This window comes from Megascapheus bottae, chromosome X (assembly GCF_031878675.1).
Source record: "Megascapheus bottae isolate mThoBot1 chromosome X, mThoBot2.hap1, whole genome shotgun sequence".
Classification (NCBI taxonomy): Eukaryota; Metazoa; Chordata; class Mammalia; order Rodentia; family Geomyidae; genus Megascapheus; species Megascapheus bottae.
In genome coordinates this window covers 33778322-33797200 of record NC_143547.1, presented here as the reverse complement: position 1 = coordinate 33797200, position 18879 = coordinate 33778322, and positions in this window count along the sequence as shown.

Sequence of the window (18879 nt, the reverse complement as noted above, 5' to 3'; positions counted from 1 at the left end):
AGTTCTTGGTCATCTGGAAAATTTAGATAATATACAGTGCTACAAATTGACTCAAGTTTTATTAAATTACAGAATACATGAAAATGAAAGATATCCAAGTAAAATAAAACACGTATTCTCTTCTCTCCCTCACCCCTCTATCCCTCCATCCCTATCTCCCTAATTCTCAAGATTGTTTCCTTTATTATGGAGAGGAAATTACAGTAAGATACTTGTAGTAAAGCTTTAGTCTTTAAAAAATTACTGTCAGGGTAATATACAGAAGGATTATTATTACATATGAAAGGTAATGAGTATATTTCTTTTGGGGCACTGTTACCCCCTCTCATATTTTTCTCCCACTTTCCCTCCCCATAACCCCTCAAGTTGTAGAGCTCATTTCCTACATATTGACTTGTGTGTATCTCTATTACAGGCATATAACCAAATATTTAAATCAATTCTAGCTCCATATATACATGTAGGTATTTTGCCATTTTTAACATTTGAAAACCAGATCATTTATGAAAACATATGTATATTCTAACCTACTTTACAGCTAATATTAGAGAAAGGATACATGGCTATAATTATTTCTGTAATAGCACAATGAACATGCAAATAAAACTAATTTGAATTCTGAAGTCATACACTTGATTCAAAAATACAAGCCAGGTGCTGGTGCCTCACACCTGTAATCCTAGCTACTCAGGAGATTGATATCTGAGGATCATCGTCCAAAGCCAGCCCAGGCATGAAAGTCCTTGAAACTCTTATCTCCAGTTAACCAACAGAAAACCAGAAGTATCGCTGTAGCTCAACATGATAGAGTACTAGTTTTGATCTGAAGAACTCAGGGACAGTGTCCAAGCCGAGAGTTCAAGCCCCATGACTGACAAACAAGCAAGAAGAATTGTGTAGGGCCAAACACTTGGACTCCTAATTGAATAATACGTACAGTAATATTACAGTGTTAACGACAGATAGCAAATATTCACTCACAGCCCTCAGAAAATAGGAAATATGAAACTCTCATAGAGGAGAAATCAAGCTATCTATCTAATATCAAAGTAAATAGAATCTTGGTCTCTGGTGGTCAGAAGAAATTCCTTATGTCATTAATAAATACATCATCTCGTGGCTTTTGCAACTTGTTCAAATCTGTTTGGACATGAAATTTGGCAATTTTTCAAACTTTTTTAACATGAACTGCTTTTTAACATGAACTGCTTACATCCTTCAGTTTGAAAAAAACAAACTGAGAGGCAGAAAAAAGCACAAGCACTCCTAAAGTTTCTCTAATGGGATGCAGAACTAAATTGAAATACCACATTAAAATATTTCTGGACTTATACAAAAGTAATTACATGAAGAAAGATTTTGAGCCAGTTTAATTCATGTGGTAAAACTAGACCAGTAAGGAATGTCCCTGAAGAGACAAGGTAAGGTAATGTTTCACTGACAGGTAAGGGGGGGATAGTACTTGGAACTGAGATCCTGTCCCCAAATGACAATATTTCCTATGCATTCCTTGCAGCAAATCCGTGGCACATCTGTGGAACTTTCCCTTTCAATTTCTCTTTCACTTTCTCTTTCTCCCTTTCCCTTTGACTTTCCCTTCTCCCTTTCTCTCTCTCTCTTTTTCTCCTGCTTTCTCTTTCTTTTCTCTCCCCCTTACTCTTTCTCTTTCACTATCTCTTCTCTTTCTCTTTGGCTTTCTCTCTCCATTTCGCTTTTGCTCTTTCCATTTCATCTACCCGTTTGCCCAATCTCTTTCTCCCTGTTCTTTCCCTTTCTCTCTTGCTCTCTCTCACTTTCTCTTTCTCCCAATTCTCTTTTTCTCTTCTCTCTCTCCCTTTCTCCCTGTTCTCTATTCCTCTCTTTTGCCGTTCCTTTCCTTTTATCTCTTCTGCTTTCCCTTTCTCTCTTATACTTTGTCTTGCTTTTTCACTTTCCCCTTTCCCTTTCTCTTTTTCCTTTCTCTTTCCTTTCTTTCGCTGTCCTGTCTCCTGCCGGGGCCAACCGGCAGCAAACCAGGGTTCACAGATTGGGGTTCCTGAAATAGGGGACAAGGACTAGGAAGAAAAAGAAGAGAGACAGACACACCGGGTCCGGGATGTCCGCAGTCCAGGCAAAGACTGCCGAGACTGCCGCGTTTATTTTCCACTCCCCTTTCTTCCCTCCTCCTCTCCCAGGGAACCTCCAGGTGTTACATTCATATGTTAATTCTCAGGTCATTTACATAGAATAGGGCCAGAAAGCAATAAGACAATATAGCCATCATCTGATGCAAGTCAAGGTACAGTTTGATTCCACTCTGGCTCCCAACATGTCCCCCGTTTTTTATTTTAAAAGAAACACAAGTGCAATTTTTACTCTTTTCTATACCCCTAATTTATCCTGTCACATTTTCCAAAAATGACTTTGGTCCCTTGGTCCAATGGGGATTTGATGGGCGGAGATTCAACTTCTGTGACTTCTTCAAGCTGACTCAGGGGCGCCGTCTCCACGCTTGACCAGGGACCTTAAGAAGCCCAGCCTGTTTTATCAAGGGGTTGCAAGGATTAGACACCAGGAACAACAATCTACTCCAAACTAGAAATCATACTTGACATTCAACAACTGCACAAACCATCCTTGGCCACAACAGCGCAGCCTACCTAGCACCCATTTGCAAAGGCTTTTTCTTGATTGTCTGGGGAACTAAATTTCTGCAACCTTAACAATGCTTCAGTTGTCAGATCTAAACAGATTAATAGAGACACAAGCCTCAGATCCACAAACTTTTCCTGAATTTGTGGCTGGTGTCAAAAATAAAAAATAAAAATTTTACTCAATTAGGACTTTAAACTACCCGCTATCACAGAAGATTGACAAGTTCCTGCCCAGTTATGAAAGGCACGGGCATTAGTAAGGCATGCTTACAAACTATTCTATGACCTCCTGGCTCTGATTAATTTGAATGGCCAAGCACAAGTGACTCTAAGATCTGACACCATCTCTGCCATCCAAGCAGAGGCTTTCCTGTCCCAGTAGTGTCTCTCCACACAGGGATAAACATCCCATTGGCATTTCACTTTGTTGATTGTTGGATTTGAACTCAGGGTCTGGGCGCTGTCTCTCAGCTCTCCAGCTCAAGGCTAGCACCCTGCCACTGTGAGTCCCGAGCTTGGTGCTTGAGTGCTTCCCCCCAGCTTTTCAGCTCAGAGCTAGCACTCTGCCACTTCGGGCTCCAAAGCAACTCTGTCCCAGCATCCTGCTGGCAGATTAGACACCACAGTCTCACAGGGACTTTGCTTTGCCCGGGCAGGCTCAAAACTGTGGCTTTCAGATCAATGAGTCCTACAAAAGGCCACTTTACTCCAATTAGAAGCAACAAGGTGGTCAATACAGAAATAGTCTCTAAGCATGATCTTACCTGGAACTTGGTGAGGGCCAAACTTACATCTGAATGAGGATCTGCTGTCCTTCTCCATGGGCCTTCTGGAGATTGCTATAAAGTAACTTACAAGAGTAAGCTGAAATAGCAATTAAGCAACCATTTTGATAGTCCTAATTTTCCTTGTTTCTTTTTTTGAAACAAAGCTTTAGGACAACTTTACTTTTAAATTTTGTTCAGAAATGGTTTCTAATTTTCTTTAAAACTTTTACACTTTTTAACTTAAACTCTTAACACTTTGGTCTTTATTTGCATTTGAAAAACCTTTAAGGCTAAAGGAATTCCCTTTGCCTCCAGGCCCTCTAAGGCTCAAGGCACTCCTCTTGCCTTTTAGAAAAAAGGGCTCTTTTGCAGTTTAGATTACTGTCTAGAACTCCAACAACAGTTTAAACTCAAATAACAGTTTTTCCCTAATTCAAGAACTATAGACATCAGTGCACCAAAAGTCTAAGTCTGGACTTAGTTTCCTCTCCTTTTTTAAAATACACCCAATAGCATGGAGATAAACCTTTAAACATTCCTTTAAAATACTAATCACATTATCCACATTTTACCATCAGATTTCTAGTGTCAGTTTGCAAAAAAGGACAGGCAAAATTTTTGACGTTAATGAACAATTTTACATTTAAATTTCTAATACATGTTTCCAAATTTTAACTTAAAGTAATAAATCCCAAATTCCCTAACACCTCTGTGCTGAACAGGATACAATGTTTACAATGTAAACAGCTGTATGTATTGCAATACCAGATTTTTTTTTTTAAATGCAGATTTCAGGATCTTTAGAAAAATACTTTTTACCAGTTTTTCTTTAAAACAATGCAATAATACTTTTAAGACATAGGAAACATTCAAGCATAATAATTTTCTTGAAGTTTAGACTTAGATTTACCCAATTGCCTTTGTTTCAAATGAGTTCAACCATTGTTTTATACAGCATGCTGACAATTTAACCTTGAACATGTTCACTCACTTAGACTCTCTTGGGCTGCGGCATATGGCTCAGCCTCAGGTTCTTCAGAAGGGTCCTTTAACTCATAAAGTTCCCTTAATTCAAGATTAAGTTCAGCATCTTCATGTAGAGGATCTATGTATTTACTTACTAAATTCCATACAGTAGTAGCCTCTACTGGGGTCTTTTCGGGGCCATATACATCATAATAATCTTGAATTCTTTTTCCTATCCGCTGCCAGGCTTTTTGGAATTCCTCCTCTATAGACCTCGGGCATGCCTCCTTGAGAAACTGTAGGAAGCTCTGAAGCACCCCCTCTTCCACCCACGTTCCGTGGGCTTCAAATAGGCCTGTTAAGATCGGTAGAAATAACCCATGACTATTAGCTTGACCCATAATTTTTACTCCTGACTATACTCTCTTAATAGTCCTACGATGTGTTACTCACCACAGGGAGGGGTCCTTCACCTTCGTCCCAGATTTTCAGGGTCCCTGTTCGGGCGCCAGATGCCGGGGCCAACCGGCAGCAAACCAGGATTCGCAGATTGGGGTTCCTCAAATAGGGGACAAGGACTAGGAAGAAAAAGAAGAGAGACAGACACACCGGGTCCGGGATGTCCGCAGTCCAGGCAAAGACTGCCGAGACTGCCGCGTTTATTTTCCACTCCCCTTTCTTCCCTCCTCCTCTCCCAGGGAACCTCCAGGTGTTACATTCATATGTTAATTCTCAGGTCATTTACATAGAATAGGGCCAGAAAGCAATAAGACAATATAGCCATCATCTGATGCAAGTCAAGGTACAGTTTGATTCCACTCTGGCTCCCAACAGTCTCCCTATGTACTTTTCTCTCCATTTCAATTTCACTCTTTCCCTTTCTCTTTTCTCATGTTCTCTTTTTCTTCTTTCTCTCCCCTTTTCTGTCTTCCATCTTCTCTTTCCCTTTCTCTTTCTCCTCCTCCCTCTTTCTCCATCTATTTCTCTTGCTTTTGCTCTCTCCTTTACCCATTCTCTTTCTCCTTTTTTTTTCTTTCCCTTACTCACTTTCACTTTATCTTTTCTCTCCTTCTTGGTTTTTCTCTCTCTCTCTCCCTTTCATTGTCACACTTTTTTCTATCTTCTTTTTCTTTCCCTTTTATCTAATGTGTGTATGTTTCTTTCTTTCTGTGTGTTTCTCTCATTTTTATTCCCTTCCTGCTCTCAAGTTGCTATGGGCACAGTATAATCTGGTATTTGAGAATGCTTAGGTATAGGATCTGAGTCTAGAAAAAAACAATCCTTCCTAAAAACTTCTCAGATCAGTTTTCAGGGTATCTGCTCTTACCTCAAGGTCTTTGACCCATTTGGAGTTAATTCTGGTGCAGGGTGACATAGAAGGATCCAACTTTCTGCCCGCACCAGTTGTTGAAGAGGCTGTCTTTCTTCCATTCTATTTTTTGGCTCTCTTATCACAGATTAGGTGGCCATAGGTCTGTGGGTTGATTTCTGGGTCTTCAGTTTCATTCCACTGGCCCTCAGGCCTGTTCTTGTGCCATTATCAAGCTGGTTTGGTCACTATAGCTCTGTAATAGAGTCTAAAGTTTGGCATTGAAATTCCTCCTGCACTGTTCTTTGTGCTAAGAAGTGTTTTTGCTATACAGGTTCTTTTATTATTCCATGTGAAATTTTGGATTGCTTCATATATTTCCTTAAAGAATGACATTGGGCTATTGATGGGTATTGCATTGAATTTGTGGATAGCCCTTGGCAAGACTGCCATTTTCACGATGTTAATTCTTCCAATCCAGGAGCATGGGAGGTTTTTCCATTTCCTCAATTCTGCTTTAATTTTCTTTTTCAGGTTTTTATTGTTTTCATCATAAAGGTCTTTTACATTCTTAGTTAATTTCTAGGTACTTTATTTTCTTTGAGGCTATTGCAAAAGTAGTTGCTTTCCTGATTACTTCTTTGCTTCTCTCATTGTTGGAATACAGGAAGGTAGTTGATTTTTTAGGGTTAATTTTATACCCTGCTACCTTGCCAAAGTTTTGAATCAGCTCAAGCAACTTCGGAGTGGAGTCTCACATCAATTTTTTTAAAAAAGGAGTTATCTTGGTTCTATCTGTATTCATTTGGCACCCCTCTTAAATAGCAAGTGGAGTCCTACACTGATGTAGACTTCACTGGCTGGCTATATCCTAGCACCGTCTGGTAATAGTATTGTCAGAAGCTACACATTTCATGATCTTGGCAGCACGGAAAACTTAGTTATTGGTTTCTTGGACTCCAGTGGAAACAATAGGTTGAAGAATGTAAAGTATATATTCTTTCCATGGGAAGTCTTACATTTTTTCTCATCTTAAAGAGAAAACTTCAAACTATTAGATACTATCTAAATATGAGTTGTGTGTGTGTGTGTGAAGTTATCACAAAACATTTTGTGTCAGTCCTGGAACTTGAACTCAGTGCTTGTGCACTGTCCCTGAGCTTTTTTTTTTTTTTTGCTGAAGTCTAGTACACTACCGCTTGAGCCACAGTTCCACTTCAGGATGTATGGTACTTAATTGTAGATAAGTGTCTCACGGATTTTCTTGTCCAGGCTGGCTTTGAACCATTATCCAGGAGCTTCTTTGTGCTGTTACTGAGCTTTTCTATTCAAGTGTAGGGCTGTACCATTTGAGCCATAGCCCTACTTCTAACATTTGGGGGCTTAATTGTAGATAAATGTCTCATAAACTTTCCTGCCTGGGCTGGCTTTGAACCATGATTCTGAGATCTCAGCTGCCTGAATAGCCAGGATTACAAGTATGACCAACGGGTAACCAGCATTAGCATATTTTCTGCCTTTTTTACTGGTTCTGGGCTTGAACTCCAAGCCTGATGACTGTCCTTGTGTTTTGTTACTCAAAGCTAGTGCTTTACTAGCTTAATTTCCAACTCTTTAGCAGTTGATTGGTCATTAGAGTCTCATGGATTAACCTACTTTCCTAAAACAGATTTTAGGAAGTGGATAAACCTCCTTTGCTCCTGGATTGGAAGGATTAGTACTGCCTAAAGCCATCTGCAAATTCAATGCAATGCCCATCAATATCCCAACAACATTCTGTTTGGATAGAAGGACCAATCTAAAGCATCATACTGAATAATAGAAGAGTCCAAATAGGAAAAAAATTCCTTAGCAGGAAACTCAGTCCTGTAGGAATATTAATACCAACCTTCAAATTGTATCATAAAGCTGTAGTTATAAAAACAGCTTGGTACTGATATATACACACAGGCCTGAGGACCAATGCAATAGAATTGAAGACCCAGAAATATTCCCATAGACCTAGGGCCACCCATTGTTTGATAAGGGAACCAAAATTATCAGATGGGAGAAAGATCACTTCAACAAATTTTGTTGGTAGAATTGGCTATGCATGTGTAGAAATCTGTTAGATCCATATATATCACCTTGCACCTGAATCAAATACAAATGGATCAAAGACCTCGAGGTAAGAGAAGATACTCTGAAAACATTTCAGGAAAGGATAAGGGTATATACTAGGGCTCCTTGGCACAGGCGGAACTTCTGAAGGAAAAATCCAGAAAACCAACAAATCAAAGGCTGGATAAATGGAATTGCATTAAACTTCAGAGCTTCTGTGTGGCAAAAGAAATAGCTAGCAAGATAAATAGAAAACCACAGATTGGAAGAAGATCTTCACTAACTATAAAACACAAAATGTCCTCATAAAAAATACACCTAGAGCTCAAGGTATTAAAACTCCCAATAATAAATCCCCCATAAAACAACCACTCCATTAATAACTGGACTAAAGAATTAAAAAGAGCCTGACACTGTGGTTCAGTCCTGTAATCCTAGCTGCTCAAGAGTCCATTGAGACTCTTAGCTCAACCACTAGAAAACCAGAAGTGGTGCTGTTGCTCAAATTGTAGAGCACTAGCCTTGAGATGAATAGTTCAGGGAGAGCACCCAGACCAGAATTCAAGACTCATGATTGACCAAAAAAAAAAAAGAAAAAGGAAAAAGACTTACTTCTCTGGAGAGGAAATAAGGATGACCAATAAACAAATGAAAAATTGTTTAACATCTCTGGCCAGAAAAGAAATGCAAATAGAAATTACATTGATATTTCACCTCACCCCAGTTAGAATGGCCATTATCAAGAAAACAATACCGGGTACTGGCAGAGATTTTGCCAAAAGGCAATGCTACTACAATGTTGGTGGGAATGTGAACTGGCTCAGCCACTCTGGAAAGCAGTATGAAGTTTCTTCAAAAGACTAAATAATATGACCCTACATCCCCACTCCTTGCCATTTACCCAAATGTCCAGAAACAAGGACATACTGAGGCTACCAGCACAACCAGGTTCATTACAGCATTATTTACCATAGCTAAGATATGGAAACAACCTAGATGCCCCTCAATGGATGAATGGATCAAGAACATGTGGTGTGCAATAAAATTCTATGCTTTCATCAGAATGAATGATATGCCTCCACTTGTAAGGAACAGAAAGGACTTGGAAAAATCATACTAAGTGAAATAAGTCAGACACAATGAAACATAGGCTCCATAGTTTCCCTCATTTTAATAATTAGTATGTGTCTAGGATAGTCCTAGAAGAGAATCACAAAAGCTCAATAGCTATGTACACATGACCATATAAAATAATACTAATCAAAATTAACTCCACGATAGGGAAGCAAGAGGTATTTCTTTTTTTCTTTCAGTTTTTCCCTTTGATTTATCCCCTATCATCACTGGTTTGTCTGTTTTGGTACGCTGTATATATGTTTATCGGACTTGGGGAAGACAAAGGGAATAACAAAATGATGAGACAAAGGACAAAGAATGTACCAATGCACCACTGATACTTTACAAGACACTTTATTGGGAACGAACTTTACAACTTACAGGGGGCAGGGGAGTCAAGGGGGAAGAAAAGCATAAGAAAATGAGAGGAGGTATAACAACCTTTGACAAAAAATGTACTCATTACCTTACTTATGAAGCAGTAACCCCTCTGTATATCACCTCTACAATAAAATTAAATTAAATTAAGTAAAATAAAACATGATCCTCAAAATCTCAGCCTTTGGCATAAGTAGAATAACAGTCATGAGCCATCGATATCCAGATAATACACAAATTCATCAATGACATTCAAAACTCTATGATATCAAAATCAACAATCAAATTAAGAAATAAGAAAAATATGAACATTTTCTACATAGTATATACAGATGGCAATTAAGTGTATTAAAAATATCCAATGTCATGGGGCATTGAGAATTATTTTGTCAGTCGTAGGGCTTGAACCCTGGGCCTGGGTGCTGTTCGTTAGCTCTTCATCTCAAGGCTAGTGCTCTACCACTTGAGTCACAGAGCCACTTCTGGCTTTCTGTTGGTTAATTTGACATAAGAGTCTCACAGACTTCCATGTCCAGGATGTCTCTGAATTGTCATCCTCAGATCTCAGCCTCCAAAGTAGCTAGAATTACAGGTGTGAGCCACTGGCAACCAGCTGGCATTAAATATTATAAATTAAAATGAAAAAAACATACTAATACATACCCAGTAAAAAGGCTGAAGTTCACAGCACTGACTTTAACAAAAGATAGTGAGGATTAGAAGCAACAGGGGCTGCAATTCACTGCTAGTAGAAATGCAAACTATGACAGCAGCATTGGAAAACAATTGACAATGCCTTACCAGCTACATGTAATCTTCTTATGCAATTCAGAACTGTTCTTGGTATCTATCAAAATGAGTTGAAAAGTTAACATCTCCACAAAATGTATTCATGAATATATATACATATATATAGCAGCTTTATTGATATTTGCCAAATCCAGAAACAAGCAAGAATTCCCCCAACAAGTGAATATGTGCATACAGTATTAAAAATGTAATGAAATTTCAAGACAGGCAAAGGTATGGGTAATATGTGTGTATTCTAAAAGAAAAAAGTTAATCCTAAAGGCTATCAGTATCAACCCAACGTTTTGCAAAATGAAAAGCAGTGAAAAATTTAATTTATCATGTCCATTTATGTGTACAGCACATCCTAAGCAGAAGAATCACTCCTTCCATTCTTCTCCCTCCCTTTCCCATCAACTCCCTTCCCCACCAGACACATCGTTTTCCAGTTTCTTTTGGGTTTTATTTTATTAATCATGGGGCTTGAACTCTGGGCCTGGGAGTTGTCCCTAAGCTCTTCAGCTCAAAGATACCACTCTACCACTTGAACCAGAGCGCAACTTCCTCTTTTGAGTTTTATCTTGGTCCATCTTTCCTTTTCCAGTACATCATCCCCTCTATTATCTCTACATTCTAAACATGGAACAGCTTCCTGACATTCATTTTGTTAAATTGTTCATTGTTCACAGGGTTTATATCACAGTATTTCACTCTTGCACATATGATATTTTAGTCATGTATATGTATGTGTCCAGTCTGTATTCACATGAGAAGCTTTTTTTCATGATCCTTTCAAAGAGTCGGTATTTTGCTTAAAGATGACTACTATAAGTAGACACGTGAGAAGATACCAGTGTGGACAAATGCAGACTTTGCTCGATCAAGGGTACTGTCAGAAGCTTTGGGAGGAGGAACAAAAGAGTAGGTGGTTGGTTTTTTTTTTTTTTTTGCCAGTCCTGGGCTTGAGTTCAGGACCTGAGAACTGTCCTTGGACTTTCTGAAGGCTAGAGCTCTACCACTGGAGCCTCAATACCACTTTGGGCATTTTTCTATGTGTGTGTGTTCTTAAGAATTACATAAGCTCTTTATCTTTATGACCTTAAAGAATGAGTACACAGAAAAAGAAGTAAAAATCACCTTAAATTTATTGAAAAAAAGATAAGCAGAGCACCTACTAAAAGGAAGAGGTCTCAAGGAGAGTACTATATTGGAATTATTGTGTAGGGTTTATTAAAGTGTTTCTATGAGAAAACTATGTGGCTCTCAAAACTTTTTAACAGCCTGTGGGTCATATCAGACCCCAGGCCTAATAAGAGGCTCCATGTAGCCTATATGAGTTTTTCATGAGTCATTGAGCCCCTGTGACTGGATGCTTGTTCAAACACACTCTTCTGAGGTCCAATCAGGTCCAATGCTCATATGCAGGACTTCCAGGGTAAGAGGCCATGACATGATATCCAGGGATCCGTATATGTGCCTGCTCAAGTATGGTGATAGTGTATCTAGAGGTCTCTGTACAGGTTTGCTTAAGGCCGTTTTGAAGGATTCAGAACCTATATGGGAGGAGGCCAGTTCTCAGTTTATCTAGGTGTTTGTCTGTTTAGATATTCAAAGTTGATATTATTTCATTTCTACTTCCATCTTCTATGTTTAAAGTTAATATTGATAAGGTGTAGCCTCATGAATTTATGTCTAATTGAACAAGAATTATAATAGTGGATTGAGAGCTGCATTATTTTTTGTCGATTGTGGGGCTTGAACTCTGGGCCTGAGCACTGTCCCTGAGCTCTTCAGCTCAAGGCTACTGCCCTACAGCAGGAGCCACAACACCACTTCCAATTTTCTGGTGGTTAATTGGAGGTAAGAGTCTCATGGACTTTTGTGCTTGGGCTGGCTTTGAACTGTGATCCTCAGATTTCAGCCTCCTGCATAGCTAGGATTACAGGCATGACCCACCATGCCTGGCCTGCATTTTTTTCTAAAAGAACTCTTCCTAGTTATGCCTGTAATCCTAAAAACTCAGGAGGCTGAGATCTGAGGACTGCAGATTGAAGCCAGTCAGGGCAAGAAAGTGTATGCAATTTTATCTCTGATTAATCACAGAGAAAGCTAGAAGTGGCAGTGTGGCTCAAGTTGTGGAACAGTAGCCTTGGGCAAAAGGAGCCCTGGGACAGTTCCCAGGCCCATAGTTCAAGCCCCAGGATTGCCAAGAAGAAAAAAAAAAACAAACCCTTTCACACCTTCACACGGATTAAGCAGCCAGCATTTACTTCTGAAATTGATAAGTTTAGGCTTAGAGGTGTGGCTAAGTGAGATAGTACTTGCTACCATGTAAAGGATCCCAGGGCCAACATACATACTCAGAAGATTGATAAATTCGGTTTTGTAACAATGAGCTTAGACACCATTAGAAAAAAATAGGCACCAATATTCACCCAGATTTAAATGTGGCCCCATGTTTTAGTCATATGAAAGAGTCAATGTAACTGAAATAGCGACTTCATAAAACGTATGCTTTTCAGGCGGTGAGCTGTGGATTCAAAGAACAGGATGTGTCAGTTTATCTGCCAAGAGAATGGGAGGCATCAGTAGCCACTCCTTTCACAGGAAGGCGCCTTGGGGTCTAATAGCCCTTTCATTCTGCCTGGAAGTGAACAAAATATAATCCAGCAGATCTGAGAACTAGGGATAATTCTATAAATGTTTCTTGGCCATCTGGCAAAATTTAGATAACTAATAAAAACTGACTAAAAGGAGATTTTTATTAAAACATCAAACTAACATTTGAAAGTGCAGATTATCTAGAGAAAAGGATATACACTTTTAAATTTCAAGGCACTTTCTATAAAGGATGTTGTAGTCAGTTACTTGTGGAATTTTGACATACAGGAGAATACTTACTGTATTACTGGTTTCAATTTCCTGATTAGCTGTTTTGTCTGTTAACTCTTTTTCTATTGCCACAGTATCTGAGAGTGAAAAACCAGATTAGTGTGTGTGTGTGTGTGTGTGTATGCTTATAGTGATTATCAACCTCGAGCATCTCATTCATCACCATACCACACTTACTCGGTGCTTCTCAGAATTCAGGTCCTCAGAGGAACAGCATTTTTGTCTCCATTTATTTAGCATCTTTACCAGAGAGCAATTTTCATGTTTTCATGACTTCTGTGTGGTCCTTACATGTACTGCCTCCATGCTTAAAACTAACAATGGTACATCAAATTCCAAGCTTTGCATATCTCTATTGTCTTCTATACTCAAAAGAAAGCATTCTGCTATTGACGGCCTTGTGGGACTAAATTAGATATGCCTGAGTGATTTCATTTTAACATGGTTACAAATGTTATGTCTGATTATATTTACCAGGGATGGCATTTCTATAGTCATAAACATCATTGGGACAATTTATGGAATTCAGGTAACACAATCTATAAGTATAACTCTTTTGGGGTTCTGATTATGTTTGAAAAATAGTCTAATAGAAGTAAAAAGTAAATTGACCACTACCAAAGTCACCATGATTCCTCCTAATGGTCTCCACCCATCATTTCTATATGTAAGTTTTCTATGGTTTCAGAGGCTTTCCAGGCCTGAAGGAACACATTGCAATTTTTGCTGCTGTATCACTAATACCAAGGGTGAGAATTATGACATATATACCAGGGTGAGCATAAGCGATGCAGTGTAGGACGATTGGCAGGCATATCTGAACCTGGCTGCTGAACTGACACAAGGTCAAATAGGTTTGATGCCCAGTGAGCCAAGGTTTTACCAGCTCCACTTCATCACCACCTGCTGACTAGGAAATTTCCACACGAAAAACCCAGCTTTTAGAGGTCTTAGCTTATAAAGATCCTCATATAGATTTCAGTACCAATTTCCTCATATTCTCTGTTTATAAAATGCCCCCACCAGTTCCTTTGTGCCACACAACAAGTTTCTCACTTTCTCACCTACCTTGAGTAAAAGGCTTCCAAGCAAAAGTGAGAAGACAAAGATTCTGGAATCATGATGTAATAAATATGATGTTCAACAATAGTCATGCAAGAATGATTAATGGGAAAGCCATAGAAAACAAGAGTTGGATGATATTTTACTTGCTGACCATAATTGGGTCTAGGTGTCAATCTGGGAATACACATACAGTGTTGTGGAAACAGAAAAGAGATACTTCTTAGTCACAGCAAGTCTGTTGTCCTAGAGCCATGTGTCAAGGTTTTAAAATCATATTTACATTTCAATTTAGAGAAAATCAAGTTTGCAAACATCCTCAGTGCATATCATACAAGGATTTAGATGAATATCTGAGAGAAGATCCTTCAAAAGTGTTCATGCCAGTTGTTGGGATTATGAGGGCAAAAAAATCAAAAGGAAGAGGGACAAAGAAATGCAGAAGTACTACTCAGTAGACACTATGCTGAAAATGAATTACACAAATTGTAGACAGGGATAGGAGGGAAAAATAGGAGGGAGGGAACAAATGATAGTGTTCAAAAAGAAATATAAGCTGGGAGCAGTGGCTCATGCCTATAATCCTAGCTACTAAGGAGGCTAAGATCTGAGGATCAAGGTTCAAAGCCAGCTCGGGCACTAAAGTCCATGAGACTCTTATCTCCAATTGACCACTTGAAAACTGGAAGTGACACTGTGACTCCAAGTGTAGGGCAGTAGCCTTGAGCTGAAGAGCTCAGGGACAACGCCTAGGCCCACAGTTCAAGTCCCACAACAGACAAAATATAGAAATGTACTTATTACCTGACTTATGAAACAACCTCTCCTGCTGTACATCACCTATTTGTTTGTTTGTTTGTTTTCCAGTCTTGGGACTTGAACTCAGGCCCTGGGCACTGTACCTGAGCTTCTTTTGCTGAAGGCTAGCACTCTACCACTTGAGCCTCAGTACCACTTCTGGCTTTTTCTGTTTATGTGGTACTGAGGAATCAAACCCAGGGCTTCATGCATGTTAGGCAACACTCTACCAATAAGCCACATTCCTAGCCCTGTATATCACCTTCATAATTACAAATTTGAAAAATTCAAAAGGAGGATGTAGATGCTCCAGGTTACAGATTCTTAAAAGTCTGTAAATCTTTATCCTATTAGTTTTAATAATTTTATATAAAGAGTAGATGTGATTACCTATGAATGGATGGATAAATGTAAGTTAGGAATTAATACATTCATTCCAAAACACTTGTCTCAAGGCCTACCACACAAAAGAAAGAATACTAAGTGTCTCTCTGGAAACAAGGGAGTGACATGCAGCATCTTAAGCTCCGGACATATATCATCGCGTGGAATCCTCAGAAGACGCCTACAAGTTAGGTCTCATTATCACTTCCTATTGACTCCTAGGAAGAGGAGGAACAGGAAGGTAAAATTAAGAGAATTATGAAGGAGTTTCTTATTTTGTCCCCCTTTGTTGCTGTCTCTCTTCTGGCTTCCATTCTATATTCTAGTTATTACAAAACTATCCCTTCACCTTCCCATCTAGGCATAAAGACCTTATATGGTTTTCCGCTTAGAACCCCTATGGATCGGCTTTAAATAAAGGATCCAGGATTGGTTTCTGAATGTCCCCAGATAACCTCTAAAGCTGCTTCCCGGGAAGACATGATAGACATTCAATCTTCTTCAGACTAAGGAAGGGATTTGTGATGTCAGGTTCAGTGTCCCTTCATCTGCCAGAAGGATTGTTCCAACAACATTGCAGGGGAAAGAAGGAAAGAAGTGTGTGAGACAATGGTTCTTGGAAATGCTAAAGTTCCCTCAGAAGGAGAAGGTATTCGGGAACCAACTGAGATATAGACACTTTGACCTCATGGTACCTTATTCAGTTAAAAGAGACACTAGACACTCTCCCTCAAATTATAGATCACATAATCAATTCTTATTTATAGTGTCAGGGCCATGAGCCTTTTATTCTTGGGATGACTCAAGAGAGAAACAGCATCCCCAATCCCTCCTTCAGGGAAAAGTTAATGTAGGGCCTCAGTGGCTTGACCCTTAGCCTAATGAGCCTGACTTACCTTCTGCCATTGGCAGACGCAGGAGCCCGAGAAGTGGCCATCAAAGAGGAAGCAGGAAAGCAAGATGCTCCAGAGTCTTCTCAAGCACTGGTTGGCTGAAAATTAAGATGCTGGTCCTCATGGTATTGACAGTTCCGAAGGGAGGTAGGTAGTGCTGAGTTGCCATCTCCTGGTCCCTGAGTTTCTGTTGGGGACCAGTGAGCTATCTAGCTCTGGAATGACCAGAATCTTCCCATCATGACACTTAGACCACTTAAAATAAGGCCCTCATCTCTCCTGCCTGTCTGCTTTAGCATGCTTTTTTGGTGTGGTTATGGGTAATAATCTGTACAAAAACACCTAAGAAATCAAGATTATGAAACATAGTAATGTCCTGTTGTTCCATGAAACTCCTTTACTCCTGATCTTCTTGCCTTATATATGGGATTTGGTGGAGACAAGTAGAGTACATACAGATAAAATTGCATGGAAAAAAAGCCTTCAAGGAGTTGACAGTTTTAACAAAATATCAAGAAACTGAAATGAGATTGTAAGGGAGAGGTGAGTGGATAAATGAAAAAGGAAACGGAATGAACACATCCAGAATACTCAATGTATATATATATATATATATATATATATATATATATATATATATATATATATAATAAAAGTACTGGCTAAGGTAAAAATAATCTCTACACCAAAGTAACCTTATGTCCTATTATTATTGTTATTGTTATTATTATTTCAGGTCTCCTTTCTACATATGAGTGAACAAATGCCATATGTACCATATGTGGCTTAGTGAAATTGGCCTAACTCACTCAATATGATGATTTACACTTTCTTTTTCATGCAAATGACCTGACCTTCTTTAAGCTGTATGCTACTGTCATATATATATATATGAATATAGATATATACAGATATATATATACAGATATATACAGATATATAATTTTCATTATTGATTCATCCACTGTTGGATCATTCCACAACGTGTTTATAGAGAACAGTGTTTGTTAGATGTCTAGACTAGAGAAAGCATACCATACAGGTCCAAGAGGGAAAAAAGCTTAATACCAGTAAGATTGAAAGACTGTCTCCAATGGGAGAGAGAGCAGCCAGCAGCTGCCTTTAAACTAGGGAGGAATATTTATTGGGAGGGAGGATGGAAGATGATGTGGGACTGTGTTGTGAGCGCAATGAGGGATTAGCATTAGATGCCAGATGAGGGGGCCAGGCAGGGCAGGGTGACCTTGAGATGCCTACAGCCAGACAGAACCTTGGCCCCTGGAATGTCAGTCCTCACAGAATGACTTCAAGCCAGCTAACAGTATGGCTTTAAACATGAGTAATCAAATACCTTTATGGTATGTTCTCTCACATTTTTTTGAAAAAAAATATATGATACATCTAAAATTATCCTTTCAAAATGTCATCCTTATTTCAATGAAGTCTTTCTTTACAGAATACAGGCATAAAAGACAAGTCTAATTAACACATTAGGAAATGGTTCTTGCTCTTTATGAAAATAATTGCACTTTTTTGAACTGTGAGCCTGACCACTGTCCCTGAGCACTTCAGCTCAAGGCTATCACCCTACATCTGGAGCCACAGTGCCATTTCCGATTTTCTACTGGTTAATTGGAGATAATAGTCACATGGATTTTAGTGCCTGGGCTGGCTTTGAACCTTGATCCTCAGATCTCAGCCTCCTGAGTAGCTAGGATTACAGGTGTGAGCAACTGCAGCTGGTTGCACTTATTTTTTTCTCTTTTGTAATGTTATTTTTTGTAGATAATGTATCTGACACTTACAAAAACTTTGTAATTGCCAGGAACCAGTGCCTCACATCTGTAATCCTACCTAATTAGAAGGAGGCTGAGAGAAGCCAGCCTAGGCAGGTAAGTCCATGAGATTCTAATCTCTAATTTAAAAAAAAACACAGTAACAAAAATCCAGAAGTAGAGCCATAGCTCAAGTGGTAGAGCTCTAGCCTTGAGCAAAACAGGTCAAAGACTGGCTTCTCAAGCAAACAAAAACAAAATAAAACAACCCCCACAATTTGCCAATGATTGTACAGTTTTCAAATACCAAATGATGGATTCCAGTGACGGCTAATACAGAGTATAATATAATGTACCAGCTTTAGTAGATCACATTACTCATTGCTGTTATAGTGATGTTTTTAAATACAAACTATCTGCCTAAGGATGGAGATTCTAGACATTCATCCACAAATAGACTAAAAGAGGATACTCTTCGAAAAGGAATTAAACAGGATAACATATCTGAACATTTCAAATACTATTGAAATGAGTACCAGGAAATGAAAACATGGCTTTTTGGTTGTGGGGCTTAAACTCTGGGCCTGGGCACTGTCACTGAGCTCTTCAGCTCAAGCCTACCACCCTACCTCTTGAGTCACAGCACCACTTTCAGTTTTCTAATGGTTAATTGGAGATAAGAGTCTCACAGTCTTCAGTGCCCAGGCTGGCTTTGGAAAGTGATCCTCAGATCTCAGCCTCTTGAGTAGCTAAAATTATAGGTGTAAGCCATCTGTGGCTATTTTTCTTGTCTTTTGAGGGAGGCAAGGGGGCACAGAAATTGAAGGAGAAACAAATACAAATAGTGCCATGGTACTCAATAGACACAATGTGGAAAATGAACTCGTGGGCAGGGATGGGAAAGGGAAACTGGAAAAAAATGAAGGAAGAGACACGGCCTTGGCAGCTGAAACATCAGCCCTCACAGATGACTTGTATTCATTACTTGACTTGTGAAAGTTAACCTTTCTGTACAAC